This window comes from Panthera pardus, unplaced genomic scaffold, assembly GCF_024362965.1.
Source record: "Panthera pardus isolate Hobbes unplaced genomic scaffold, ASM2436296v1 HiC_scaffold_11, whole genome shotgun sequence".
NCBI lineage: Eukaryota > Metazoa > Chordata > Mammalia > Carnivora > Felidae > Panthera > Panthera pardus.
Genome location: NW_026526666.1, coordinates 38,707,120 through 38,733,904, shown reverse-complemented (window position 1 = coordinate 38,733,904; position 26,785 = coordinate 38,707,120). Strand labels below are relative to the sequence as shown.

Below are 26,785 nucleotides of genomic sequence, written 5' to 3'. Positions count from 1 at the left end.
CAATGTATGCTATTGCTTTATCATAGAATACAAGTAGAAACAATCTAAATACCCATCAGTTGGGAACTGGTAAGATAAATTAGGGTATACTCATACCATGGCATGTTATAGAGCCTTTAGAAATGAAAAAATCTGGGGTACTTGGGTGGTTCAGTCAGTTAAGCGACAGAGTCTTAATATCGGCTCTGTTCATGATCTCGCAGTCATGGTATCGAGCCCAGTGGGATCTCAAAGTCATGGGATTTTCTCCCTCCTTCTCTCTCTACCTCTCCCCCACTCATGTACTCTCTCTCTCTCTCAAAATAAATAAATAAACATTTTAAAAAAATGAAACAGAGGGTACCTGGGTGTTTCAGTTTGTGAAGCATCTGACTTCACCTCAGGTCACGATCTCACAGTTTGTGAGTTCAAGCCCCACATCGGGCTCTCAGCTGTCAGTGCAGAGCCTGCTTTGGATCCTCTGTCTCTCCCTCTCTCTGATCCTCCCCCCTTATTCTCTCTCTCTCTCTCTCTCTCTCTCTCTCTTTGTCTCAAAGATATAAACTTAAGTAAAATAAAATAAAATAAAATAAAATAAAATAAAACAATGATTTTTAAAAAATGAAAAAGACCTATATGTTGGGAAATATGTCTTTAAAAGTAGTTGTTGGGGCGCCTGGGTGGCGCAGTCGGTTAAGCGTCCGACTTCAGCCAGGTCACGATCTCGCGGTCCGTGAGTTCCAGCCCCGCGTCAGGCTCTGGGCTGATGGCTCGGAGCCTGGAGCCTGTTTCCGGTTCTGTGTCTCCCTCTCTCTCTGCCCCTCCCCCGTTCATGCTCTGTCTCTCTCTGTCCCAAAAATAAATAAAAAAAAAAAAAAAAAAAAAAAAAAAAAAAAGTTGAGAAAAAAAAAAATAAAAAAAATAAAAGTAGTTGTTGAGGTATAGCACAATGTCATATTCACAGAAAAAAGATGGATGTGTGTATGTGTGTGTGTGTGCACGTGTATGTACGTATGTATAAAAGAGTAGAAAGTTACCATAAAAATATTTAAGAGATTCTTAAAACTGGTGACCTGGCAAAAGAGAGTGGGCAGTTCTGAGAAGGTGGAGACGATTCTTTTATTTTGTCCCTCTTCGTATTGTTTCTTTTTTTTTTTTAGCATTTTAAATTAATCTTTAAATAACGAATTATTTAGTGCACCTTTTGAGCTGTATAAAATAACAAGTTTATAACAGATGTGAAATCAGGAGGTACTATTTCCACCACTGTCACTATAATTCTATACATGATGTATTTTTGAAGGTTTACTGACATGCGATCTGACACATTCAAATGTCTTCTGTATTATTCTGGTGGGGCTGTCATAACGAAATGCCACAGACTAGGTGGCTTAGACAACTCTATTTTCTCACAGTCCTGGAAGGTGGAAGTCCAAGAGCAAGGTACCAGTGGGGCTCATTTCTGGTAAGACTTTCCCTGGCTTGCAGATGGTTGCCTTCTCACTGTGTCCTGAGTGTGGCAGGAAAAGAGAGATCTCTGGCGTCTTCTCGTTCTGATAAAAGCACTAGTCCTGCTGGAGTAAGGTCCTACCCAAATCACCTTATTTCAACTTAATGACCTCCTTTAAGGTCTTATCAGTGAATTCAGTTACATCGAGGGTTAGGGCTTCAACGTATGAATTTGAGGGGGGACATAATTCCATCCATACACCTTCTGAATTTTTAAAACACTGTAAGTGACAATGTATCAATGACAACTAATATATTTGAAAATGTGGCTTAGGGGCACCTGGGTGGCTCAGTCAGTTAAGCCTCTGACTTCAGCTCAGGTCATGATCTCAGTTGGTGAGTTGGTGAGTTCGAGCCCCACATTGGACTTTGTGCTGACAACTCAGAGCCTGGAGCCTGCTTTGGATTCTGTGTCTCCCTCTCTCTTTGCCCCTCTCCCACGCATGTTCTCTCTCTCTCTCTCTCTCTCTCTCTCTCTCAAAAAATAAATAAACATTAAAAACATATTTAAAAAAAGAAAATGTGGTTTAAAAAGGCTATTTCATAACATACCTGGCAATAGATTAGGGTAAAAGAAATAGCCATGTTACCAATTTGACCCATTCACTTGAAGTGCAGGAGGTTTTACAAATAGTTTTCAGATGCATATTGTCTTCTCTACTGACTGCTAATGCTTATGAAATAATGATTTTATCTTCCTCCTATTACGTTAAGCACCATAACCCCATTGCTGCCCTAAGCTCCACAGTTGTCCAACAAGATATCAAGTTGTGGTTAGTTCCACACATGCTGCCTGCAGTCAGGTAGTCTTTGATAAATATATAAAATGGGGACATAGTATTCCATTCCTTTGTTCTTCTGCTATACCTGAAGAGAATACTTAAATTTTATCAATACTATTTCCACATATTCTTTTATTATATGGCCATATAAAAGTGATGGTCCTATAAATTTATTTAAAACCCACTATTTTTCTTTAGTGAGATACAGCTTTGGGGGTTTGGGTGAGTACTGGAAAATCATAAAGCCATGTGAATATAAGCCTGGCATGAAAATACAGTTTTCAAACTGGCTTTATTTCCCCAAGTTGAAATATGTTCCAAAGGCTGCCTGAAATGAGAGCTAGAAAGATGTCATATGACTACATTTGTGAAATGTGAAAATTTATGAAAATCTGATCTATTCACAATAACTGGTTGATGTCAAGTACATTAAATCCAAGGGGAAAGGCAGATGAAGTGTCATACCAATGAGAAAGAATAAACACAAGACTGATTTAGGCAAGACATATAGAAATATTCCCTGATACATAGAGCTATTAAACATTGTTTGGAGAGAATGACAAGGAAAAAGTCCTGAGATATTACTCAGTGAGTCTGGAATACCTGCCCCTAGAAGTAGAGAAAGTTATGGTGACCGTTTAAGACAAGTGGAAAATAAGTTAAGAATGGTGTTGATGCTGAAATATGGGCTTTGTGTAATTAATAACTGAAATAAAAACTAAAAAGTATCTGCAATATGTATATCAAGACAGTTCCCTGGGGGAGGGGGGGAACCTAAGGATATAATTCTACTTGTCTAATCTAAAATTGCCACTAAGTTAGTATAAAGATTTGCTCAGAAGCAAAAGGGAATGATCCCCAAAATAAGTGCTAAAGAAAATGAAAGGTCTTCAGAAACCAGAAAAATAAGTGTTAACTTGAAGTCTGAGACCACATAGCTCAGTGTGTTTCTATAATTGTCTGGTGTCCTTTAGGAACTTGTGGCTAATTACAAAAAAAAAAAAAAAGGCTCCAGAGCAATCTTAATTTGTTTTCTGTTTAAATAGCACAATCTATTAGGTTTCAATGTCTCTAACTTGAAAGAATTTTATTTCTTTTTCCTGAAAAAAGTCCTATTCTTTACCATAAAAAATGACAAGTACAAGGTCAAATTCAAAGGTAATCTAATGGCATGTCTGCCTATTCTTCTACCTAAATGAAATAAAACAGACACAGGCTCTTTTATAAAGGACCTAATAGAATAAACCTAGTAAGCAGGAAACCATTTCATTTAGCTTAGTTGATTTGGCCTTGGTTTTAAAGGTGACTAGCAGTCCTTGGTGTGTGGGAAGGTGGTAATTGAACTGGGTTTTTGCTGGCCTCCATCATGCCTTCTCTCACAGTATTTTCCATAATTGTAGAATATTTTGTTCACCAATATTTTTCTAAAATAATTCAAAATCATAGACGAGCAGATTATACTAAAACATGTCTATTGTAAAGCTAAACTTTAAAAAAAATAGGGAAAATAAATTAAGAAAATGTTCAGGGCCAGCTGAGTGGCTCAGTCAGTTAATAATCCGACTTCAGTTCAGGTCATGATCTCATGGTTGTGAGTTCAAGCCCCTCACAGGGCTCTGTGCTGACAGCATGGAGCCCACTTCAGATCCTCTGTCTCCCTGTCTCTGCCCTTTCTCCACTCAGAGAAGTGTGTTCCCTCCTTCTCAAAAATAAATATTTAAAATAACAATGATAATAATAATTAAATAAATTTTTTTCATACATAAATGCTTCATCATACAGTCTTTTTATTTTTCTATGATAACAGCAAAGGTAATTTGCATTTATTTTGTGTTTTCCAAATAAGGTGCTATTTCACATGCTTTAAATACTTCTTTAATTCCTTGTACAATCATATGAGCCACTACTAACATTATTCTCTTTCAATGGCAGAAGAGGAACCTAAGCTTGGAGAGGCTGAGTGACTTGGCCTAAGTCATATGATGGAAAAGCAGTCTAGCCTGAAAGCCTTCAGTCTTAAGGATAAATCAGTTCATTTATCTAAAGTTACTTGTTCACTAACTGCTATATTCCAGGCACTGTGCTTTTGGATTCTGCAGTTTCACGATGATGTAGGTAGTATGCCTTTCTTTCTATGTATCCTGTCTGGGAATAGAGGCTGTTTCAAGCCTGTGGATTAGTATCTTTCTTTCTTCAAAATTCTCAGCCCCTTTTCTCTCCAAATAAGGCCTGCTATCCGTTCAGCTGCCCTCTCGGAGTCTAACGTATCCTGGAACCCTTCAGCCCATGCCCTCCATCGTTGCCTTTTCCTCTGCATTTCCCATCTTTTGATTTCTCGATGCTTTGTTCTGAATAATTTTCTGGATCTACATCATCGGGGTTTTATGTCTTGTTAAATCTATCCATTGGATTTTGGTCTTGGTTTTTGAAGTTATCTCTTCTAAAAAAATTTAAGGTGACACTCTTTTCAAATCTTTTATGTCACTTTCCATAGTTCCTATTCCCTGCAGCTGTTCTCCGACTTGCCTTTAACTTCCTCAATTGTGGCAATTGTTGAGTCTCTCTGACTTACAATTCCAGTGTCTGAAGTCTATAGACCTGTCCCTTCCGATTGATGTTTCTCCTGGTATCTACTCAGAGTGCCTTGTTTCCTGGTGTATTTAGTCATGGGGATTCTCTGAGGTCTAGCATGGAGGTGCCTTCCTCCAGACGAATATGTTGATTTCTTCCAGATATAGAGAGGCACTAATTGTTTGGAACTATCTCAAATCAAAGACTCATAGATTGAAGATTTCCGGACCACCCAAGCCATGCATAGTGCAGGCTGCAAATCTATAAAAATAATCACAACAAGTTCTCTAAGACAGGTTATTTTTCTCTTTCCATTTCTTGCTTGTTCAGTGATATGCCAAATCAATCCTCACTGCAATCCTTTAGGAGCAGAAGATGGAAATGTAGGGACATTGCTATTGCAGGATTCCTTGTCCTTTGTGGACTGGGACCCTATGGGGCCTCAGCTCAGCATAAGTAAAATGTCCTTTTGCACTCCCTTACTGGGAGACCCTCAAAGAGTCTGCCAAAACTATAGCTCTTATTTGACGCAATATAAAAATATCCTTGGAGCACAGGCAACTTAAACACTCCATGTTTTACTTGCTTTTCTATATCCCCATGTTTTCTTCAATTCTGTCCTATAGACCTTATCTTGTCACCTCTTAGATGCTTTTGGGCAAATCTTCCTTTTTTTGTTTTTTTGTTTATTTATTTTGAGAGAGAGAGAGCACAAGCAGGGGAGGGACAGACAGAGGGAGACAGAATCCCAAGCAGGCTCCGCACTGTGGGCACAGTGCCCAACACAGGGCCCGATCTCACGAACTGTGAGATCATGACCTGAGCTGAAACCAAGTGTCAGACACTTAACTGACTGAGTCACCCAGGCGCTCCTCAGCAAACCTTTTTTAATACAGATTGTTTTCAGCAAGATTTCTCTGAATAATGTCACCATTCAACATTCAACAACATAGACATTGTTGAAAAGAGAAGCCCTATAAATAACGGGACAAGGTCTTTTTCTTTTTCTTTTTTTTTTAACATTTATTTATTTTTGAGACAGAGAGAGACAGAGCATGAACGGGGGAGGGTCAGAGAGAGAGGGAGACACAGAATCTGAAACGGGCTCCAGGCTCTGAGCAGTCAGCACAGAGCCCGATGCGGGGCTCGAACTCACGGACCGTGAGATCGTGACCTGAGCCGAAGTCGGCCGCTTAACCGACTGAGCCACCCAGGCGCCCCAAGGTCTTTTTCTTAATAGAGGTTGTACTCTAGTCAAAGAATTGTACCAAGAAGATATAAAAAGGCAAATCAAGTGATCCTGAGTTATGATAAGAAGTATGAAGATAATAACACAATGAATTGATATAGATAATCATGGAGGGGTGCAGAGAAGGGGATATTGTATACATGCTTACTGCTTTTCTTAAATTCAAGGGAACTTGGAAAACCAACGATAATCTAGAAAGGAATTTAAGATTTTATGGAAGTTACAATTAAATTAAATGCCTTGTCGGGTGTCCCGGTGGCTCAGTTGGTTAAGTGTCCAACTCTTGATGTCAGCTCAGGTCTTGACCTCAGGGTTGTAAGTCCAAGCACACCCAGCATGGAGTCTACTTTTTCATTAAAAAAAATAAAAAATATATATGAATTAAAAGTAATTAATTACCCAATTAAATGCCTTGTAATGAATGACTTAGGCAAAGTATGATTTAGGGTATAATAGTAAGAGGCCTGGATTGGCAATGAGGCTTCAGGGATTGAGCCATGCGTCATTTACCTCCTTAATAATGATCTTGAAGAAGTCACCTAACCTATCAGTATAATTCAACCCCTAATTAACTGCACAGTGTTTGGTTGTCTATAAATGCAAGGCACTCTGCTTGGTGCTGGATGGAGATGGCCATAGAAAGTGAATGTGAAGGTGGGCAAAGCATGGTTCCTATACCTTCTGCAATATGAAGCTAATATAAACCTTTAAAATAAAACAGCCTGTTATGTATACAATTTCACGTCTGCTAATTTGATTTCAAATCTCCGTAGTTTGACCTTGAGCCAACCAGACGATCTGGTCGTGTGGATTGAGGTGGCGGTTTTCACACTGGGCTTTCTGGAACCTTAAGTGTTCTGTGGATTCTCCCTCCCACCTGTGCACCTCTCACTCGCACCTGAGGCTGCCCACAAGTTGGGAGGAGGGAAGTTCCGAAGCTTCGTTCTGAAATCCACACAAGAGTCTGCTTTATCCATTCTAATACTGGGCTTTTCTGTACTATTTCCTGAGCATGAACAAAGAACGGTGCGGCTAGCAAACATTTGAAAACCTGCTGGTTTGTTTGTTTATTGATTTTTTTGTTGTTGAAAAAGGTAAAAGAGTTATAAGAACTGTGTAAGGCCAGTTTTCATTTTGGTGATGAAAGAACTAAGGGGGAATTGAAGAATTATCACAAAGGGTTTCCACATGCAGGCATGTCCCAAACATCAGCCATTGGCAGAACATATAGGTCTAAAGCTAAAGGGGAATAAATCTATACATCTATACATGTAAGTCAACAGATAGATAGATAAATACAATAGAGAAAGAAATACTACATGCATAGATATGCTATTTTAAGTTTTAAAAATACAAGTAATTCATGCTCATGAGGAGAAAATTCAAATAGCATAAGTTAAAATGTGAAAAGTAAATGCCCCTTTCCTATCACACTCATTTCAACGTATCCTCTATGCTTCCAGAAACTGTCCATACTCTTCCCCACAGACTTGTGCAGTTTTTCATACACACTGAAATCATACTGTACATTCTAGGCTGCAATTTGATGTTCTCTCTTAATATACCTTAGACATTTTTCTGTATCAGGACATATTGATCTACCACCTTCTTTTTTAGTACTGTGAAGTATTTCACTGCGTGAGTGTAGCATAATTTATTTAACCAGTCCGCTATGGACGGACGTTTATTATGTTTTTATAACCTATCTTCAGTTGCCTTGCTATTACAAAGATACTGCGGCAAATACCCCTTATGCCACCAGCTCTGAATACATGTGGGAGCTGCTTTGGATGCTAGGTCATGTATTCTCTCAATCAAGAGATAATTCAAGTACAAATACTCATGAAAATTTTTGACGCTTAAAGGAAATCTTCATGCGCAAATCATTTGCTAACTACTGAATTAGAAATTCATTTTGAGCTTTGGTTTAGCATATGCTGTTGTGAAGTATAACAGGCAATCAAGTTTGTTAACAAATGAGATAAATGAATGCCCTTATCTGGGACTGGCCGAAATCGATTCATTGATGCAGCAAACTCATTTTTTGAGCACTTATTCTGTGCCCGGAATTGGTGATACACGAATCAGAGATGGCCCCGTGCTTGTAGCACTTGTGGGAGAGACGGTGGTGTTAACATAAATTGCGGGACAAGGTAGCAAGTGTTGTCCGAAGAGCTGCCCTGTGATTTTGCTCTTTTAATGTGAACGCTGAAAATGATGAACTAGAGCCGCTGCTCTCTCTACCCATGTATGCGGTCACTCTTCAGGCATTTTCAGTAGCTGCTCAATGTTCTCTGTAAAAGAGAGCAACAAAACAAACCGGAATCTGGCAAACACGCTTCAGTTTTCGTGTACTTCGCAATCACTTCCTGTCTGTGGCTCCCATATTTTCTCCTCTAAAATAAAGGAGGGATTTATCTATCTACTCTTACCTCTCTAGCAAGTCCTCTGCTCCTGTATGTATCTTTATATGCCCTTTGAACGCTGCAGAACTTTATCCTTGCAGAAGTCTGTCTATGGTAAATTCAGCCTAATGCTTGACAATGTAGCCTTCACCCTCTATCCAAACCTATGACACAGCATATGCTACGTAGCGTCTTTTCTCTGATCAGAAGGTGCCTGTTTGGATTCCTTTTGTAGAAAGAAGAAATAGACACCTCCTAGGAATAAGTATTTTACTGTGGTCAGCGAGGCTTTGGCATGCATCTCAAATAACAACAATAATAATATAAACAATAACAGCTACCATTTATTAAATCCTTACCACTGCGATACTGCTTTACATACTGTACTAAGCACTCTGTCATCTTACTTGATTTTCATAGCATCATTTCCTCTAATGTACTCATGAGAAGCATGAGGCAAGGAAAACCAGGTAACTCACGAAGTCATGTAACACGCAAACTGCAGAGCCAAGATTTAAAGCCAGGTCTGTCTATTCCCTGTGCATACTTTCAACTACTACACAATACCTCCACAATGAAAGGTTTTTTTCAAATCTGGATGATATTGATATTTCTAAATCATGTGTAAAAGCGCTAAATGCAGACTTCTCACCCTTCACCCCAACCCACCTCCATGCAAAAAAAGCAACATTTCCTGGGTTTAAGCAGACACTTCTTGCCTGGATGCAATGAATAGAAATAAAGTTTACATTAGGAGCAAAGTTTTGAATATACTTGAGATATTTAAGTTTTATACCTACCTTCCCATGTTACTTTGTTGCCTAAAGGTCTTTATGGATACTAAAGTCTCATCTATTTTTACCAGTTTCTACTAAATTATGCTGGAAGAGCAAGCTAATGCTAACAAAGAAGCTAGCTTGACAGATAAAGCCCCAAGGAAGCAAAAAAAAAAAAAATTATCTACATTAGAGTAGTATTAGCCTAATCCCACATCCCAAAATACCATACTTGGATTAACCAATCTCTCTTAGATAAGCAGGATATAAATTAGCAATGGAAGACTTGGCCCAACCTCTCTGCTGGAAGCATATTATTAAGAGACCATGCCCAATAGCATTAGGGAGAAACGTGTTTGACTACAATCTTGAAATCCAGTGGGAAAGAGTGCCAACTGGCACAGTTTCCTTTATTAGTTCAGCCTCTCTTGCTTATATAACATAGTGAGGGTAAAACTTTATGTTTCATAAAGTCAGTCATCTAGTATAGACCATACCTATCACAGACTTAGAAGATCTTTTGCAAAATGTTGCTCTAGTATAATCTATCTCATCTGATTGATTCACAACGTTTTTCTGAAAAGGGACAAGTGTAACTTTTTGTGCTCCATCCAACCAAATCACGCTTCAATAAAATTGCTTTCCTCTTTCATTGTTTGTACACATTTTTTTGATTGTCTGATAACATCTGCACATGGGAGTGTAAATTTCAACATTGTTGATGTTTCCAAATAGTTATAAGTTCCAGCTGTTAGTCCTTTTCTCTCCAGCCGAGATCTAACATTACAAAGGAAAAGGGGAAGAAAAAAATATATATATAACTAGTTCCCTAGCCTCTCATTACAGAAGAGATAAATTGTATGGTAAAAATTTTATTAGCAATTATATTTTTAACAAATCAAAAATTCTCAGCAAGCAGTATGTAAATATTCCCAGTTGTCTCTATCATTTTGAGGTGGGGAGATCAGTGATTAAAACCTGGGGATGCAGAAAGTTCAGATAAAACACAGAATTGCATGCCCCAGAAAAATCATTGCACATATGTAGAATTTCATAAAAGGTATTCTCTTGAAGTTCAAGAACACTGATAAAGTAAGCACCGATCATTTTATAGGTGAGGGCCTTGATAATTAACCAGTTCCTGTCCCTATTGCTCTCCAAGTGACATCTATTCCAACTTAACTTTGGCAAGAAAAAAAGACTCTACAAGTTGCTACTCCCTGTTTTAATGTAGCAGGGAAGATGAAACACCAATGAGAGGCCTATGTGATTTCAAAGGTAGGGAGGCAATGTATTACCACCTCCATCATGTAAAATCCCTTACACGATCACCTGACCAAAGCTTCCTATTGAGGAGGACTGTGCCGAATGGACACATGAGGATAACAGACAATCTACTTCATAAAATAGATATGCGTCAATCAACCAATTAATAATTGAATACCTTTTATGCTATGCCACTATCCTGCTCATTTGAGAGTGTTTATAGAAAGCGAGTGCTTGGTTTTCCAGAATTTTTTTTTTTAATCAACTTCAGGAAACTTCTTAGTCATCCATGAAGTAATTAAGCGGCATCATTTTCAGCTACCTGCTTGAACTCACTGTGCATTAGTGGATTGCCTATTTAGGGAAATAAAACCCACATAATTATGTCCCATTTTTAACTTTTAAATTTAAAATAAAGTAAGTGCAAATATACATTATGCTTAAATCCCTAGAAACATCCTCCCCTTAAAGGTAATCGCTCACCCAACCATAGAGAAGAAATAATATGATAACCAGGCTTTCTCTCTAAAAGGATTAGAAGCAGATTTTTTTTCCCTCACAATTCCAAGAGTAGTAAACTGAACGGATATGAATTGGCAACAAAAGACTTGATAGATGACATGGTTTCTTTGAAAACATGGTTCCTCTGTAACCAAATTAGTTTATCTTTCTTCATTCTCAAATACCAGTGAAATCTGGCCTCTTTTCTTGACTAAACGAGAAGATAATTATCTCCCTATACCATAAGGTTATGATAGAATTCTCACTGTTTTCTTAGCCTGGTGCTTTTCCCATTGAGTATGTCATCCACAAACAGACTACGCAGTGTCTTTGGGAAATTGAGGTCAGGAGGGAATATGCCACTCTGCCTGCCAGGCTCCCTAGTATGTTATTTCACCTGCTGGGTACAGAAACTTCTCTACAGAGTTCAACAAAGAAAGTGCTTCCCTGATTAATCACATACAGGTTCCTGCACCCAGGGGTCACTGGGTGATGATTCCTTGATACATAGCAAGAGAATCCACCATATAAAGCTGATATTACTGCTGCCATCAACCCTTCTGGTATACATTGTTCCAACCTGTAGGTTCTAGCCACAGCCAGCTTGTGTTAATAAGATTACAGAAAGGGACTCAGCTCGAAACTGCAAAAAATCCTGGGAAAACTTTAAAAATTCCCTATCCTCCTCTGGAACAAAAGAACTCATGTTTTTCCTCTTGGCAGATCTTGTTTTCTCGATTTTCTTCTTTTTCCTTAGTACTCTCTTTCCATATATACTGCCTAAAACAACCATGAAATGGTTTTGTTCACCGAGCGTTCTTATTCACACGGTTTCCACCAGCTCATGGATATGCAACCAGTCTTTATCTGAACGACTCACCACCACCACTGCCCCAAACAGCCTTGTCAGAGGCCAGCGACTTCTGTTTACTCATTTGGCGAATGGTTACTGAGCACTTATCCCGTTCTACACTGGATATTATTCTCGGTACCAGAGATAAAAGAATAAGCAACCAGAAATAATTCTTGCACTCATGGGACTCTCAATGGAGTGGAGAAGACATTCATTTCTCAATCATTTTTTTTTTTAAAGTGTGACAAAGTGGTGCCTGGGTGTCTCAGTCAGTTGAGCATCCACTCAGGTCATGATCTCGAGGTGCGTGAGTTTGAGCCCTCCCTTGGGCTCTGCCCTGCCAGCATGCACCCTGCTCAGGATTCTTCCTCTCTCCCTGCCCCTCCCAATAGTCGTGATTGCTATGCTCGCACTCTCTCTGTCTCTCTCAAAATAAATAAATAAAAACTTCTTAAAAAATCACAAAAATGTGTGATAAAAATTGTATAAAACTTGTATAAAAATGAAAGGTTCATGCAGTTGAGAGACCCTCTAACCAACAGGTATAATCTACTGAGGAATCTAGGAAGATGTTCTTGATGAGACAACCTTGGTAACAAGCAATTAATTCCAGAATAGCAACAATAAAACAATAAAACAGCTACTGGAATTTGCATGACACTTTTCTTTAAGATAATACCTCCAGTTCCCATATCAAAAGTAGTGTTTTGTCAAAGAATTCAGTAAGCCTATACTCTTAGAAAGGAAAAATAATAGTTACCAGGAAAAGAAAACACATTTACATGCATATTTGCAGTTTATGTGTTTCTATATTTTGGTCATTATCTACCTCTCCTTTGTAAAATGTCAGAGATTGTACACAGAGAAAGTCAGTGTCTTGGTTTTTATCAAAAGATCTGATGGTTATATCTTGTTTGTAGTTAAAAGTTCATGGATAGACCTCATGCCCTATTAGCTTGCCCTACCGCACAGGGAAGCTCCTGGCCCTTGGAATCAAAAGTACAGAATACTGACCCCTTCTCCACCACCTACTAGTTTTCAGGCAAATTACATCAGTTTGAGGGACCTCAGCTGTCAATGCTTTAAAAGGAAAATAATGTGGTTTTTTCATCAAAGAGTTTATGTGAGAATTAAATGAGAATACGTTTTAATAAACATTTGGATGGTGGGTTAGTATGCCTCAAACACAGTTCCAAGAACTTTCCCAGTATTTATTCAATTCCTTCTCATAACATACCAATAAGGAAGGTCCTATTAGGACATGTTATCACATTTACCTGTGACCTGGCCAAGGTCATACAACTAGCAGAAGGCAAGGCTCACCATCAAACCCAGAACTTACTCTCCTCACCATTCACACAGAGGCTCTGAATACACTAAAACACTGAGTGAAAGTGCTTTATGTGTATTCACATGAAAAATGTGAATTACTGGTTTTTTTTGCTGGCAATCTACATATCCATGTTCTCATGAGTAGTCATTCCAACTTTGCCCAGACTACTCCTATGCTCTAAATGCAGATTTAGACTTCCTCTTCCTTTTCTTTCACTTCCCACCCTTATTCTTCCAACAAAATTATCATTCTCTTTCTCTCTTCTTCCCTCTCATGTGCACTCTCATGAATCCCTTTAATGCACAGATATGTGACCTCTCCTTATTTTTAATCATATTATAATAGACTAATAAACAAGCCAAGAGGACTATAAAATATTTGCCGACGTGTATAATACCTGAATTGAATGTAAACAAGGCTTATTTAGCAAAGATTCTAAAAGCCCATGATTACATTCTAAGACAACTTTTCAGATGCTCAGTGGTGTTGAGATTTCAAAACCTGCTCTCATCGCTCATTGTCTTCTCAACATAGAAATTCTTAGGTTAGTTTATGCCACAGAGCACAAAAATTTCACCGAAATTTGTGATGGTTCAGTAACAAGCCTACCGGTGTTATGAGTATTTTCTGAGGAATGCCCCGTCAGGGGGAAGCAGGGGAGGCATGCTCAAAATTAGATTTCATTGCCATATTATCACTTATGCAACACCACAAGAAAATTGGAAGAATGAAGTCTTCTTTCAGTGTTTGCCGATGACTGTGTGCGAACTTAAAGTTGGATGAACTATTCTGGACAGGACAAAACCCAGACTTAAGTCTCCTTCCATGCATTTGGGGAACTATTTGGAATATTGAAATATACTATTTCATACCTTGAGCAAAATACATCACATTGTCAAAATAATAATAGAGACTATTTTCCTAAGGCGTTTTGCAACTTTCCAATATGTTAAAAATCAGTTGGGCAATCTCCTCACCTCCCCCAAAAATGTCATTGTGGAATCACGACTATGGCGTGTAAGGGGATTGTTCTTATATATAACACTTTTATTTCATTTCCTTTTAAAATCCAATAAAATGTTATCTCCTCATGAAAAGTTATAAAATTTTAGTCCTCTTGAAAAAGATTATAATTAATCTGAGGTTTCAGACACATATTTAATCTATTAGTAGAAAAATGTTCTACCTCTACTGTAATTATGTTGAAAAAGTTTGAGAGGAGCTTTTAAAAAATCTTTACCCATGCATTAAACAATTTTGAATATTGCTCTTTTAGTGAGAACAGACCAAGAGGAAGTACACTCTTAGCTGCAGTATAAAAGATTGAGGCTAGTGAGAGAAATGGCCTCTGGTAGTTTTTACATCACGGAATTTTTTTATCGGTGGAAATCACAGACCCTCTGTGTTAAGGGCTTCACAATAGAATTTTCACCTTTCAAATACAATTTAGCTTTCACACTGTTTTGAGATAAGGCGTGAACTGAGTGACATCTTAGCATCTTTTGATCCCTCACCTTGAAGAACTGCTCGGGACCATAATAGCACCAATCTTGAGTAGAGAGAAGTGGAACTGATTTTGCTAAAACATCTGAAACACACTCTTCCTAAATAGTAACACCTGGTCATGCAGAAAGTCCCAAGGAGTCTTTGTTCCCAGGAGATTCCCCAACCCAGTTTTCTGCTACTGGAGAGGCTTCAGTCACACGGCTCCGGTCAGAGAAGAGCAGCCATGGGTCCAGTCTCTGGGCTGTTCTTTAAATAGCACTGCTTCTCTGACTCTCCTCACGCTCAAGTTTTGGCTACAATGCAATTCCAACTATTCCTATCGATATTTTTCTGTTAATTAAAAATAACAAACGGCATTGTTGTCTGAGAGGAGTTATGCTCTCCATGGTAGATGCCACCAGAGCCTGAAAATCACTGACTTTGGGGAAAGCAGAACTCTGTGCCCCAATCAGCAACATCTGCGATATGAAAGGGGACTCCAGAGGTTAAAACCAATTTAAGCTTGTCAGTCTCTAGGCAAATGCCGCAGAATCTTCAGAAACAGCTTGTGACGAGGGCGTGTTGAATGGAAATAAGCTCAATCAACCTTCCGGTTTGGATCATTGAGAACGCTGGGATTTTTTTTAAATTGTATTTATTTATTATTGTTTTGTCGTGTTTGGGGTTTGGTTACATTTGGCTTAAGCTCTTTATTCCTCGTCTGGTGTTACTTGAAGAAATGTGCGTTTCTGTGAGACATAGTTCCCCCCGTTTCCAGAAATCTTCATGGAAGAGAAGTTCATTGCTACCATCTGCACTTGGTTTAGGAGAGCTTTGATTAATAAGGACCACCCTATTGTTCATTTGTTTGACATGTGGAAATATTTGTAATCTGTTCCCGGTGAGAGAGATTTCAGCAAGGACCTGGCTTGACTTTCAAACCCACGTTGCCAATGAAAACCAGCCTCCTGAATCCAGAGGTCAGTGGGGAACAAGCAAAGGTGTTTTATCCTCCCATCACCCCCTCCTGCAAACACCAACACCTGTTAGAAGTGAGGTTGAAACGATCCTGTTGGAACTCCGGGACAGAGACCCAATTCCAACCTGAAAGAGGCTCTGATGTGTGGTGTATAATGAGAGCTGGAGACTGCCCACTGCTACACATCATTATCATTCAGATCATGAAAGAGAATGAAATGGTTCAAGCAGATAACAGCTGTTTTTATTCTGCTTTTCAAAGATTCTCTTAAACAACCTGATCTCATTGCTTTTATTTAAGGGTGAACACCCAATTGTAAACATAGGAGAGATGCATTCTCATGATGTCAGTAATAAAAGCATGTATAAAGCAGCATGTGTATTCTGGAAAGCTAACTAACCATTAAAGCCAAGAAACATAGTCTGGCACAAATCTTATTATGTGTCCAAGAGGACTTGATGGTATGCACATAAGAAAATGTAATGAAACAGCGGGAAGGAGAAAAGAAGGGAGGGGTTAGGAGGCAGAGGGTTGGGGGTGCGCACTTTTGTATCTGTGAGATGTTAGCAAAATTAGAGAAAGGCAAAGCTGCCAAGATCATCTGAGAAAAGGGTTAGCATAGCAAGTAGAAATGCAAGCAATTCGGTTTCTATTTCACTGTATATTGTATTACAGAATCACCTCTTTGCATTTTTTATCTATTAGTTATAGACAATGAGGCAGTTACACAAGCACACACAGGAAAAAGGAAGAGGCCCAGTTTTCCTTTTATCAGGAGCTCAGATCTCATTTGGGGCAACGTACGTCTATTGTGCTTATAATTGCTCTGATGATTATGATAAGGATTCAGAGCAACTTGCTTGAGGAATTCAGCATCACACATCTTTCATCAGAATTTCATGAAAATAAAAGTGTGTGCAAGGGAATTTTGAAGGGGTAAACCTTATAAAAGGGTTTATGAAAACCTTTCTTTTAGAAACCTTATAAAATTGATATTCGTGATAATTTTTCATTTTTGTAAAAATATAGCAAGAAAATAGGCAATCTCTCCTAGATGCACTGTAGGATGACAATGCTTATTTTTAAATGTTTTCTTCTTATTTCAGTATAATAGGTGGCGTCGTTTGCGAAATGGGTCGTATGTGTTAATTACAGTAGAAATAGATCATCCCTTTACTATACTTGGTAATAAAAATGTTTGTGTCTGAGAGAAGCATGTGTATGTATACACATACAAAGTTTACACCTAAGGTTGGTTTATGACCCACATAAATTATAACATTAGACCAAAAGATGAGTTCAACAAGCAGTGTAAAATTGGAATCTGCTATTCATATGCTTAGACTTGTGCTTTAAAAAAAAAAAAAAAAGTAGAAAGCATTAAAAGTGTCAGCTCGGTAGATTTGCTGCGAAAAAATTCTTGTTCACCTGTGCATAAAATACAACCGCCCCCAAGGGTGTGCAGTTTTACAAAGGCAAATTAATCTTTTATCTGCCCAATGTTCAAACTACAATATATTTCAAAATTGAACAATATAAACTACTAAATGTGAGTGTTTTAGATAGTTCTGCCAAAGAAAAACCACAATGCATAGTTTGGGATCCTAAATTATAGCTGGATTTTCTGCTCTCAGATGTTGATTAGTTTATGTGGGAAGGGGCCAATGAAATAAAGTAGCAATATCTGGAACCACCGTATGACTTTCTATTTCTTTGTATCAAATAGGAAATAATGTGGCAAACACTGTTTTGAAAAGGCTTTTCCTTCGGGCCCCGCGTCGGGCTCTGGGCTGATGGCTCGGAGCCTGGAGCCTGTTTCCGATTCTGTGTCTCCCTCTCTCTCTGCCCCTCCCCCGTTCATGCTCTGTCTCTCTCTGTCCCAAAAATAAATAAAAAACGTTGAAAAAAAAAAATTAAAAAAAAAAAAAAAAGAAAAGGCTTTTCCAGCTCAGTTAGGAACAGTGTTCAGATTTAAGTGCAAAATTTTTTCATCAGGGTGAAAAATGCTGATTCCACGGGCTTGTGTTAAAACAGTAGTGCACACATGCACACGCACAAGCACAAATGCACACAAGTGATCATTCCTAATGACTTAAATTGATATGAAAATATTCTATTTATTATTGACTGTGGCATGTTAGTTTTCCAGGTTGTGAGTTATCTGCGTTCCAAACTCCTTTTCTTTTTCTTTCCTCGTAAGCACCTGGGTAGGGTCATTCTGCTCACTGGTGTATCCACTACCAAAATGCAAGTGCAAATCAAAGGACACTATAAAGAAGACACCCATTACCCTGGAGAGGAACACAAAAAGCATGCAGATTTATATTGATTAGCAGCTCTAGGTCTCTGATGAATACATGGTTTTCAACAATAACACCAAAGTAAGGATTTTGAATCTGCAAATACATCCTGAAACACAGAAGCTGCGTAGGTTAGGCAGCGAGGGAAGGCCAAGGGTAGAGCTCTGGAATTCAGAGGAGTGTTTCTATTTATGGCACGTTAGATAGTCACATGGCTATGAAACATGAATTTGGATGCCAAATGAATAACAAGTTTGAAGGCTGAGTGCCAAGTGACTTTAAACATCTGTGAAGTGAAAATATCCCTGAACCAAGGCATGCTACTGTATCACAAACAATTACTGTTACTGATCATTTTTCTGCTTTAGATAAAGTGCATCTCTTTTGGTGGGAGCAGGTACTAAAGGCTTTGTGAACTGTAATTAATCAAATCGCAAATGGACCCAACGCCCTCGCCCCCCTCCCCCCCCGCGCAGACGCGTGTACACACACACACACACACACACACACACACACACACACACACACTTTTTTGGTAAATCCATACAAACAAGCTCACAACTTCTTAATATCTCAAAGAAAAAAACTGGTGATTTGTTACCAAGGAAGATACATTTCACCTTCCCACTTCTCCAAGATTCATTGTAACGCAGAATCAGGTGGAGCAGGGAGATACCTTGAAAATCTGCTCCTTTACCCCTGCTTTTGGTATATTAATGACTACAAGATGTTGAACGCTTATTTGAGCAGTTAGAAGAACCGCTTCCCAAAAGGAAAAAGAAGTGGGAACAGACCCAGAGGAGCAATAAGTTAGTGGACAGGTCTCAAGAGCTCTCAACATCAGCACGTTCCAGAGTTTAGTAACAAAGCTGAGACTATTCCATGATCTCTCCATCAACGTCAGCTCTAACATTTTCTTTCATTATGACTTTTAGAACATAACTTCTCTTTCATAAACTTCAAGTATTTTTCTGACATCGTAATTTATTGCACGATGCTAAAAAATTAGCATTCCGCCATTGCCTTTTTTGTCCTGCTCGTGAAATGCTTTAGAGAACCAGAAAGAGGGGGAAATGCGTATGTGAAGCCATGCATTAAATGTAGGTTCCTCTTTAAAGGATGGGGTAGAACAGAAATGTCCTGCTTCCAAAATGCTTATTTTGATTTTGAAGAGCCCTCTTGCCTAGGTGCTGTTCTTTTCTTCGTTTACTTTTCTTTCAATTGTCTCGCTTTTCTCCACACATCCCTGATGCAGATTAGCACAGGCCTCCAAGCCCCAGGCATCAAAGGAATTAGGTCAGACCCAGAAGAAATCAGGTTGCAGGCAAGAAAAAAAAATTTAATAAAATAGAAGCTATGCCAGCCTGGTACTTCTGTATTCCTTCAGGCAGACTAAGGAGCCCTGGCCTTAGATGTGACAGTATTCAGTAATAGGGATGCGGGGAGAAAAGCAGAAAAGATGTTTGAGAGACCAAAGATTTTAACAGTATTAGCAACATGATGATATGCTGAATTTATTTAAAGCTAGTCTGTCTATGCTGCTTGGGCAGGGTGGGTTCTCAGCCTAAAAACAATATTAGCAACTAAAGATAATTCCAGGGAAAATCTAGTGTGATATCTGCTTGCCTAGCACTTAGATTTTGAAAGGAAAAAAAAAGCTGTTTTGTACTTGTATTATACCTGAGATTAGTGGTCTCCTAAAGCATATAGTATCTGTCTCCAAGAAAAGTCAGTTTATGTTAGCATGTTTAATGCTTCTTTATACGATCGGGTTTTGGGTTATGCTAAGGACAAAAGAAGAGAGAGAGAGATTTTATTAGATGTCCACGCTCAGTTCATTCTCCAGATGACCATTTTAGGTGCCATTATTACTGCCTCTGAAGTGATTGGAGGAGTAATTCGAATTCAACCTATCACATTATCCAAGGGCATTCTATGAATAGCTGCAACCCAGAGCAAGTTCTGGCAAAGCTGCAAGGCAGCCTATCAAAGTCAGCAATAGCATTCAAGAGTGTTTTCCAGAGTTAGCGAATGCAGATGAGAATATTTATATGTGATCTCTCAAACTATAGAAAGTATTTTGGGAAAGATATTTTTCACAATCCTTAGATTAGCCATTATGTATTTTCTAAGCATTTTAAAGGGGGTTTGGGAACGATGAAAGAAATCTTTGGGTGATGCTAGCCACATTTGCACATTATCCCATTTAATCCTCCCAGGAGCCCCTGAGGAAGATCTTAGTGTCTTTAGAATCTCCTCCTATGATAAGAAATTGAGACACAAGCATTAAGCAACTTGCCCAAGACCTTAGAAGGTAGCAGGGACAAAATTTGAACTCAGGGCATCTGAATGAAGCTCTACTGGTGTCTCCACCTTGCTGCAAGCAGTTTTAAGTTTTAAAAAAGGCAAGATCTCTTTGGGTTTCTGAATGTAGTAAATCTCAGCTTGGAGAGCTTGTGAGAGCTCTCAGACGTACGTTAAAGAGATTTAAAAAAACGGTTATTATCAGTACTCTTATTATCAGTAAGATAATTTTAAGAAAGGAAAAATATTATCCTAACTAGCATATCCTGAGATATTATTTAAAGACAGATATATGTGTTTTTCTTGCATAAAATAATATAATACTCACTATAAGGGATATTGTATTATTCCCAATTTGAAGAAAGAGAAATTGAGTCAGAGAGATGTTGAGTAATTTCCCCCAGGTTATCAGCTAAAAAGGAGAAGTGCCAGGATTTAGGCCAGGGAAGCCTGGTTCTAGAGACAGTATATTTAACCTCCAGCTCCCCAGGTCATTGTTAACTGATTCATTATATCACATCGTATGTAAAGGAGTGGGGTTTTGTTAAATGATTATGTTGTGAATATAAATGAATACCAATTATTAAGGACATGTTTTACATATGCATGGCTTTTGTCTAGAACTACCTTTTCTCTTCATTATCTACCTAATTCTTCTTACTTATCTTTTAAAATCCAGCTTTAACGTTAGCCTTCTGGGATTCATCAGTGTGCTTTACAAGCCCTTCTGTCCTCACAGGAGGGCTGTAATGGCATCTTTTACATTGTGCAGTATTGCTGTACTTAACTTTTTCTCCAACTGGACTCTAAGCCTCTTGAGGGAAGAAGGAACTCCATCTTTTATGACTTTATATCACTAGTAATAGTGCTTGTCATGTGGCAGGTGCCCCAAATAACTTGGGTTGATGAATGAATAAAAAAATAAAATGATGTGTAAATACTTTGTTGGAATAGATGATTGGATGCAAGATGGATGATGGATGGAAATATAAAAGAATAACTGCCATATACATGCAGGAAATACATGCATCAGTCCAATGTATGTGCCAACTTTATGTTTTTTTTAATTTTCATTTATTTTTGAGATAGAGAGAGAGATAGACAGAGTGTGAGTGGGGGAGGGGCAGAGAGAGAGGGAGACACAGAATCCGAAGCAGGCTCCAGGCTCTGAGCTGTCAGCACAGAGCCTGATACGGGGCTCGAACTCACAAGCTGTGAGATCATGACCTGAGCTGAAGTCGGATGCTTAACCAACTGAGCCACCCAGGAACCCCCCAACTTTAGATGAACAGAAATTCTTGGACATACTTCTTTAAAAAGAAACAATATTTAATGGACTCATTTTCCTACCTTATCTTTAAATACCATTCTTTCTTCCATTGCTGCCTTTTAATAGCCATTAATTATGATTCATCAAATTAGTGGTAAATTTGCTCTTGGAAAATTTCTCTACTTGTTTGCAATATGTGTATCTAAGCTTTTAAGCTTGATCTCATTCCTCTTAAGTCAGACATCCTAGATGCCTTTGGATGGAGATACTGCATCATATTCTCTGGCTCCCTAGCTGAAGCCCTCCATTTCTTTCCATCATTTGCCTGGCAGGTGCTACTTGGAGATTTGGCCTCTGTTACACCCTCCTAGATGTTAGCAATGAAAATAGCAAGAAATCCTAAACCTACTGCCAAGTGTGAATCTTCTACTTCAGAACAGATTTTTCATCCTGGTCCTAACAAGGAATAAACCACATAATATTTCCAATATTTTAATATGATGCCATTCCAAATGGCAGATTATATTTACCTACCTGTCAGAGCAAGAATAAAAAGAATGTTTTCTTCATTAATAACCATACATTGTAAGAAAACATTAATTTCACCTAAAAACCCCACAGAAATTTCAGGCTACCATCATGGGTGCCTCTATGATACCATTTATGAATATAATACTCTGTTAAGAATGCAATTACCAGAGAAACATTTCTCCATGAAGGATTTGGGGTTGTTTATAACCAGAGAAATATTATCCACCGCTTTGAGAGTTGCTTTGGACAATTACTAGTCAAAGCTTAAAGATATAAAGGCATGTAAAGATTGGCCTTTTACATGAAGTCAATAGTTCACTGATTTTTGTCAAGAAAAAGAGTTCACTGGATTTCCTTTTACACTATCAAACAGCTTCTCATTTTTGATCTGATAGACTAATTATTTTCCACAGTGGTATAATTTATCCCTTTAATTATTTCTTCAGATATTGATAGAGAGCCCACCCTTTGTCAGGCACTACAGTGTAATGTATTTTCTGACTAGTGATTAAATATCTTGTTTCTCTCTCACTGTGTTTTTGCCCTCAATGACCTAGTGTTTATGACTACACAAACCAGCCTGTCAAAATCTACAAACGAAATAACATGGGGGGCAAAATATACATGTGTGCCAGTTTATTTTAATTAATAGTAATAGCAGCCTCCCGGCTTACATAATGTTAAACTCTTAGAGATTTAAGTCAGCTAAAGAATAGATAAATTCAAATTGTTGTCGGTTGCTACCGAAAGGCAAAAAGGGAAACTGGAATCTTGCCATTTTCTGGTTATGTAAATTAGAAAGTATGCAAAATCTCCATTCAATTCTTGTTTTAGCCAAATACTTGTTTGTAAAATTGAGGCACTACCACAGTATGGGAGTTGTGTGTGTGTGTGTGTGTGTGTGTGTGTGTGTGTATGTATATTATATATCTATATTTTTTTAATTTTTTAACTATGATACTGTATTCATAGAAGTATACCTAAACCTATACGGGATGCAAACGACAAGCAAACTGAGCCACTAAGTATAAAAAGTTTGTCCAAGTGGCCTGAAAAACCAATGGATTCATATACAAAAGTCATCGCAATTTTTAAAGTTCACCAACATAATCTCTTAAACCAAATTAAAAATTACAAGTTGGAAAATATTTGTGGGTTATCAAAACATTCTTTATGTCTGGCCTGCTCTGTGCTGACTCATAGTCTTGCAAGTCTCATGGGATGCTTCTTTAACACATTTCACCTTTCTTTCTTCGGTTTGTAGGGTAGAAAGAGTCCCTTTAACTCCTGAAGACAGTAAATCACAGTTTGTGTGGTGGTTCTCAGAAGACACTTAAAGAACTGAATTGGATGCTCTCCATAGCACCCTTGCCAAAAGAGTTCGGAAATGACTTCCAGCTTCCCACAGTAATAAAATGGCACTGTTTGGCATCTTTAAGGTAATAAAAGTGAATTTTTTCCATTCTAGTAAATGAGAAGAGAGGCCTGGTTGTTTTAAAAACTGATTAAAATTCATGTGTTTTCCTCAAATTATAGAGCATGATATGAGCACACTTACACGTGAACTTCAGACCACCTCAGAGCATTATTATATCCAGCTCTCTGAGGGAAACAGGATGTGCTAGTGGGTCAGTGGAAGGGAGCCTGGGAAGGACCCATCAGGTGCTGTGAATACTGAGGCCATCATTCAATAGGTGGCACTCTTCCCTCTGAGTCAGTGGTGAATGAATTCGAAGCGTGCTCTTTGGAGGATGTTATTTTGCTTGAAGGAAACATTGTGGAAGTTCGTAAGTGTTTCTGGCACTGTTAAACAGCTGCTGAGTCTAATCGCAGACTCTGGCTGTATTTTGGTGATGGGAAAAGCTCTAGAAAACAGGTTTCGTGTCTTTAAGAAAGCGGCTTATGCAAGGCATTATCGTCATTTGTATACAAGACGTTTTTGAAATTCAGTTTCACTCTCTTCACCTTTCAAAGGAAAATCTTTTGTCATTCCTATTTGACTCATAGGGTCTAGGAGGAAGTTTGATCATCTTCCATTTCCCATCTGGTTATTCATAAGGCACCTGCACGTCTGTGATTTCTCCTAGACTACACAATGTTACCGACTGACAACAAACATTTTATAAAGGAAGGCCACCTTTCAGAAGAGGCACCTGAACATTAGAAGCTTGTCAGCCAAAGGCACGGGATATAGCTTTCTATCCTTCTTCCTTATTTCAACTGTACCAGAAGCCGAAATTATAATTGCGCTAGCCAGAAAAGAGAAGATTGATACTTTTTACATGTAGTCCAACCCACATTTGTCTTTGTTTAATATGCTGCAATTAGAAGGCTATTACAAACAAATTAGTAGTATCACGGAAGAAATTTTAATGACTTACTGATTTCAATTATTGCCAAATACCTTCATCTAACCGTCCCATTCTTAATTGAGAGACGCCAGTGTGTGTATTTATATAATCTCTTTGTTAAAATTATGCAATGGTGGCCTCAGTAGTTAGGGGCTAGTCCATTAGTCAGGTAGACAAAACTCTTACAGAGGTTAAACAGATTATTACAAAAGTAGCAGGATATAGACACACCCAGCTTAACAATAGTGGGGAAGGAGGTGTCCCCAACAAAGATATGATAAGAGGAAGGGGAAACATCACTGCAACTCTTAACGATGGTCTGTAAACACTTGAGTTCATGTTTATTAAACCCATGACAGCTCACTTCAACAAAGACAGAATTAGATGTACATGCTAATGCCTTTTGCTCACAAATACTCCCAGTGAGTCTGACCCAAATCAGAGCATCCGACTTCAGTGGGTAGCCATCTGTGATGAAAAGGGGAATGTTTCCTTCTGGACGAGCCCTGAAATACCAGTGGAGACAGTGTTCCTGCAGCTAGTCCTTGATTTTCACCTTCAAGTACGTATTTACCTACTAAATGATGTGGTCTCCAAACAGACTCATCAAAGAGGTTTAAGAAAGAAAAGTGTAGTCCCTGATACACGGCTAATCATCCACAAAATATGACCCAACATGTTTATAGACCTATACTTGCCCTTATTCCTTTGTAATGTGATTTAGCCATTCCTCTCAATCTTCGAGCAATGTGCTTTTCATGGCCATGGAACATATTTAACTATGAACAGAGAAGTCAATCAGTAAGTATTTACTGAATGAATAGGTAAATGAATAAACACATTAAACTGAATTTCTCATTTTTCTCATTGCTAAAATGGAGGTAATCTTACTTTTAGTAACTATGTAAGGGCAAAAACATTCATGTTCTTGATTTTTTCAAGTGTAATAAATTTACCCCTAAATACAGAAACTGTACAGTGCTACCCTAAACAACCTTCCTGCTTAACAGTATTAAAAGTTAAAAAAAATAATAGCAAATTCAACATCTCTTACATTAGCAGGAACTTTCTAAAGAGTTTATAATTACACTTGAGTTTGTCCCCTTGTCTCCCCCTTGTTACCTTTTCTAGAACTTAAATTATTTCTCTTCTACATTCCAAATATTATTATATATTTGTTGTAGATAAAACAATCACTTTCCTTCAAACATTTCTAATTGTGATTTTTAAATCTAACGTGTATAATTTGTATCCACTGTATAAAATTCCATTTATCCATTCATTTCACATATGTCAGTTGAGTGTCTACCATATGTAAGATAACCTGCCAAAATTCAAGGATGCAACAGAAAATATTCAACTTCTCTTTATTCCTTGTGTTTCAGATGTCACCTAATGCCACTGGTTTACTTTGATTTGGCCAGGGATCGTAAGTGATCATACAGGCTAAAGCTGGGCCTTTACGAGAGTGGTTCTGAAAGTTGTCCATACTTAGGAAGCATCTGTGACTATGTATGTAGTAAAACAGGTTCTGAATTTCATTCCCCTGGAATCAGGCTCAGTAGATTTGGCACAGAGCCCAGAAATCTGTGGCATTTCTAACAAGCTTCTCAGGTAATTCTCAGGCAAGTGGTCTTCAGAACATGCATTGAGAATCACTGTTTTACAAATTAAAGAGATTTTTTTTTCTTTTCATGCCATGCTTCATTCTAGGTACAACACACATCTTCTTTTCCTTCCTCATTATATGCTTCCTATAAAACATGATTTAAATGTTCCTGAATGGTGCTTTATAATTACAGAAAAATCTGTTGTGACCCACGAGGACTACTACAGTATTTTTCATCCTTCTAAAATGGATAGGGATTAATGAGGAGTATTAAATGCGATTTTTTTTAAAAAGTCACATTTTGATATGAAAAATACTTTAACTACCATGGTTCAACTCTAAGTTAGTAATTCGTTATGATGAAAATTATGGATTTTTAATCATTAACTTTGACTATCATTTTACAAAATAATTTTCACAAGTTTCCACTAGGTGCTTTTCTTTTATGCTTTCTTTTGTAATTTTCCCTTAAAATATCCCATTGGGTCCTAATATGAATTTTTCCTCAGTCCCTTGGAAGCAAGTGAGAGAAGTAAGATCTATTCTGCTTCCTATGTCAATAATACCTTACCTCGAACTCTTTGAATGGATTATTTCTCTCCATAAGCCCTTCAGTAATATAGCAATGTCATAGGTTGTGAACACAATGACATTATTTAAGGTCAGAATAGATAGAAAAATCTGTGACTAGCCTCTACTTCTTGTATTAGGGTCTACCATTCTCCTTTAGAA

The 26,785-nt window shown here is 38.1% G+C and overlaps 1 protein-coding gene across 23 annotated transcripts in view; it reads left to right on the top strand.

The window, feature by feature from the left end:
• ADGRL2 (adhesion G protein-coupled receptor L2) overlaps window positions 1-26,785 on the top strand; it is a 621,134-nt gene that overhangs the window by 77,402 nt on the left and 516,947 nt on the right. For all 23 annotated transcript variants that reach the window (XM_053893337.1, XM_053893361.1, XM_053893366.1 and 20 more), the window contains exon 2: window positions 23,358-23,532. The gene's annotated coding sequence lies outside the window, so the exon portion shown is untranslated. The remainder of the gene's footprint in view (window positions 1-23,357; window positions 23,533-26,785) is intronic.